Raw genomic sequence first — 4,605 nt, 5'->3', positions numbered from 1 at the left:
GAGTCAGTTCATCCCATCAGGTGGCCAAAGTATTGTAGTTTCAGCTTCAGCATCAGTCCTTCCAATGAATATTCAAGACTAATTTCCTTTAGGATGGACTGATTGGATCTCCTTGCTGTCTAAGAGACTCTCAAGAGTCCTCCAGCATCACAGTTCAAAAGCATCAATTCTTCAGTGCTCAGCTTTCTTTTTAGTCCAACTGTCACATCCATACATGACTACTGGAAAAACCATAGCTTTATCTAGACAGACCTTTGTTGGCAAAATAATGTCTCTGCTTTTTAATATGCCATCTAGGATTGTCATAACTTTTCTTCCAAGGAGTAAGTGTCTTTTAATTTCATGGCTGCAGTCACCATCTGCAGTGATTTTGGAGCCCCAAAAAATAAAGTCTGTCACTATTTCCACTGTTTCCCCATCTATGTGCCATGAAGTGATGGGACCAGATGCCATGATCTTAGTTTTCTGAATGTTGAGTTTTAAGCCAACTTTTTCACTGTCCTCTTTCACCTTCATCAAAAGGCTCTTTAGTTCTTCTTTGCTTTCTGCCATAAGGGTGGTGTCATCTGCATATCTGAGGTTATTGATATTTCTCCTAGAAATCTTGATTCCACCTTGTGCTTCATCCAGCAAGAGAGTTCCAGAAAAACATCTATTTCTGTTTTATTGACTACGCCAAAGCCTTTCATTGTGTGGATCACAACAAACTGTGGAAAATTCTTAAAGAGATGGGAATACCAGATCACCTGACCTGCCTCTTGAGAAATCTGTATGCAGGTCAGGAAGCAATAGTTAGAACTGGACATGGAACAGACTGGTTCCAAATAGGAAAAGGAGTATGTCATGGCTGTATATTGTCACCCTGCTTGTTTCACTTCTATGCAGAGTACATCATGAGAAACACTGGGCTGGAGGAAGCAAAGGCCCAGAGGAAAGGCAAATTATTTCAAATGAATCAGCTACAACAGCAGACTATGCTTTAGGGCAATAGATCATAAGTGAGAGAATTTAAATAAAATAGTAATGTATATATGGTCCAAATTCACCTTTCAATATATAACTCTGAAGATAGTTCATGGAGAATCATTGAAGGGAGCAAGACTGGAGCAGAAAAATGTTAGGAAGCAGTTGCATTAATCCTTTTGTTTCTATTGTTTGAAATTTAAGAACCTCAATCTGGGATTGCTCTTGTATGAAATTAGAGCTTTCAATTCCCCATTTAAAAATATAATCTCCTTGCCCACTAGAAACTACCTATAATAGATTCCATTTAGTTGTATGTCTTAGTCATCTTGGGCTTCCATGACATACCACATATTAAGTGGTATTAAACAACAGAAACTTATTTCCTCACAGTTCTAGAGGCTGGAGGTTCACTATCAAGGTACCAACATGGTATGTGTATGGTGAAGGCTCTCTTCCTGGCTTGTAGACAGCCATCTTGTCTCTGAGTCCACACATTGCAGAGAAGGAGAGAAAGCTCTGTGATGTTTCTTCTTTTATGGGACCATCATGAAGGTTCCATCCTCTTGAACTCATCTAATCCTAATCATCTAACAAAGGTCCCATCTCCAAATACCATCACTTTGGGAATTAGGACTTCCTCATATGAATCCTGAGTGAACACAATTCATTCCATAGCAATGTAGTAGAGATATTAATTATATAATTAGTGTCCTAACAAGTAACCCCCTTTTAGGGGAGTCACAAGTAACCTAGGCCTATCAACCAAGTCATTTTATGAATGAAGAATAGAATGTTGTCTGTTCCTTATAATCTTTAAACATTTTGGTGCTAGAAACTGGTCTGTTCAGGTGACTACTTATTTTTTTTCTTAGAATATAGAATAATAATGTACATCATCATTATCAGCAGATCTCCCTGGGTTTTTGCAATATACCTATCTTAGAGATGAGCATTGGGCTTCCCAGGTGGCTCAGTGATAAAGAATCGGCCAAAGCAGGAAACGCAGTAGACATGAGTTTGATTCCTGGGTCAGGAAGATCCCCTGGAGGAGGAAAGGGCAACCCACTTCAGTATTCTTGCGTGGAAAATCCCATGGACAGAGGAGCCTGGGGGGCTCCAGTCCATGGGTTGCAAAGAGTTGGGCATGACAGCCTTACTGAGCACAGATGCACACAGGATATTATGGATAAACACACACACACAAATGGACATAAAAGCCAAATCTGGGAGTCAGAATCTAAAGGAGAGTTGAGAATCTGGAATTAGGCAAGTGCAAGGGGCCAAGAAGAAAGGGAGAGAAGAGGAGAAGTGGATGGGGCTACGGCAGCTCTAGTCTGATGACACTGGAGAGGACGGCGAGAGGAGGCAGCAGTAAGCATTGCAGGGGACCAGGAAACAGTTTTGCTTGGAGAAAATGAGCAGTGAAAATTGAAAGTTAAAGAGGGCTGAGCACATTGTAAAAAAAATGAGTGCTGTTCTTAGTTTTTCAGCCATGTCTGATTCTGTGCTAGCCTATGGACTGTAGTCCACCAGGCTTCTCTTTCCATGGAATTCTCCAGGCAAGAATACTAGCGTGGGTTGCCATGCCCTTCTCCAGGGGATCTTCCCAACCCAGGTATGAACCCAGGTCTCCCACATTGCAGATGGATTCTTTACCATCTGAACCACCAGGGAAGCCCAAAAGGACTAGGGTGACATTCAATTTATGTGTTTGTTAAACCTAACTCAACTGACTCCTCCTTGACATGGAGGAATAATTTCTTCATGTATTTTTCATCACTCCATTCTGTTTGGTGCTTCACTATTTGTGAAAAACAGCTACATGTCAATTGGTAAAAATCTTTTAGTATCAAACAGGAAACAAACACATAGAGTAATAGTATTTTTCAGCTTTCATACATCTGTTTAATCATCATCTACTCAATCAACAGACATTGCCGGAGCACCTCCATATATGAAGTATGCTGCAGATGTCATGAGGAGGAAAAGAGAACTTGCACAATCATAATTAGATTTCACAATATACATTTCCATCACAATGATTCTTTTCTAGCAACATGAAAAAAATCTGCATAGAGTATATACTGTGCTATTTTCTTGTGAACTAGAGAAGCTTGTGGAGAAGGCAATGGCACCCCACTCCAGCACTCTTGCCTGGAAAATCCCATGGATGGAGGAGCCTGGTAGGCTGCAGTCCATGGGGTCGCTAAGAGTCAGACACGACTGAGTGACTTCACTTTCATGCATTGGAGAAGGAAATGGCAACCCACTCCAGTGTTCTTGCCTAGAGAATCCCAGGGACGGGGGAGCCTGATGGGCTCCCGTCTATGGGGTCTCACAGAGTCGGACACGACTGATATGACTTAGCAGCAGCAGCAGAGAAGCTTGAGCTAGATTGAGTAGATAGCAATGCCAAATAAATTCTCATGGGGATTAATTAAAGTGTATGTCATGTCATCGACCCTGTATAAATGCAAGCAAATAATATCCCCAGGCAAATGGCAAATATGGATGTTTGCTCTCTAAGGCACACTACTTGAAAAGTCTAAGAATGATCTATCTTAGGAACAGATGTTCCTCTTGAAAGAAAAATGATATATTTCTATCATATTTCAAAGGTTATGTGAGGGTGTGTATCTATATGTATAGATAAATAGACAGTCTCTTCTACTTTTCAATTCTGAAACAGAGGAATTCTCAAAGGACTATTTTCTGAAACACTAAAATTCTCAAAAAGGTTCCCGGAACAGCACATTACTATAACCTGACACCATGTTTTAGATATTACCCAATAAATGTTTGCAAGGCAGCAATAAACCTTGTTTCTAATAGTCGGCTTCATGCTGTGCTACCAAAGTGCAGAGGAAATGAGTGAGTGGAAAGCTCATATACAGGGTGCAGAGCCAGCAGCATCAAAGACCTTCTGAGACCAGTTCATTACGGTACCTCTGAGGAGGTTCAGAGGCCGCCCTGATCCCTTCGTCATTATAGGCCTCTTGCTTCAATCCTTTCTAATAAGCCCTGAGAATGGAAGCACAAGGCCACATGTGAGATGGTCAGAGGTATTTAGCCCATTGGGTCAAGGAGCTGAACGGTGGAATGTCTCGAGGTCCACCTTTAATATTGTAAAACAATGTCCTTTGCCCATTTTTCCTGACAGTCCTACGGTTGCTAATATTAACCAGCTCTGTGAGTGCTCCTGGATTCAGGTGCCAGCTGCGACCCAATAGGTTTGAGATTTGAGAACTCCATTTCTTTAAAAGGTTGTAGCGCATTTAGATATCAGGCAGAAGTCCACTTTCTAAAGGGGAAATCGGTTATTATGTAAACCATCTTCTCTGCTTTGGGGCCAGGCAACTCTTAACTGACTTTCATTTACTAAAAATTAAAGCAACAGCTTGTTTCTGATTCAAGAAAGAAAAGCTTGGGGGGAGGAGCCAAGATGGCGGAGGAGTAGGACGGGGAGAACACTTTCTCCCCCACAAATTCAGCAAAAGAGCATTTAAACGTAGAGTAAATTCCACAAAACAACTTCTGAATGCCGGCAGAGGACATCAGGCACCCAGAAAAGCAACCCAACTCTTCGAAAGGAGGTAGGAAAAAATATTAAAAACAAAAAAAAAAGAGACAAAAGAGGGA

This window comes from Bison bison, unplaced genomic scaffold (assembly GCF_000754665.1).
Source record: "Bison bison bison isolate TAMUID 2011002044 unplaced genomic scaffold, Bison_UMD1.0 scf7180017864325, whole genome shotgun sequence".
NCBI lineage: Eukaryota > Metazoa > Chordata > Mammalia > Artiodactyla > Bovidae > Bison > Bison bison.
This window is presented reverse-complemented; position numbering follows the sequence as displayed.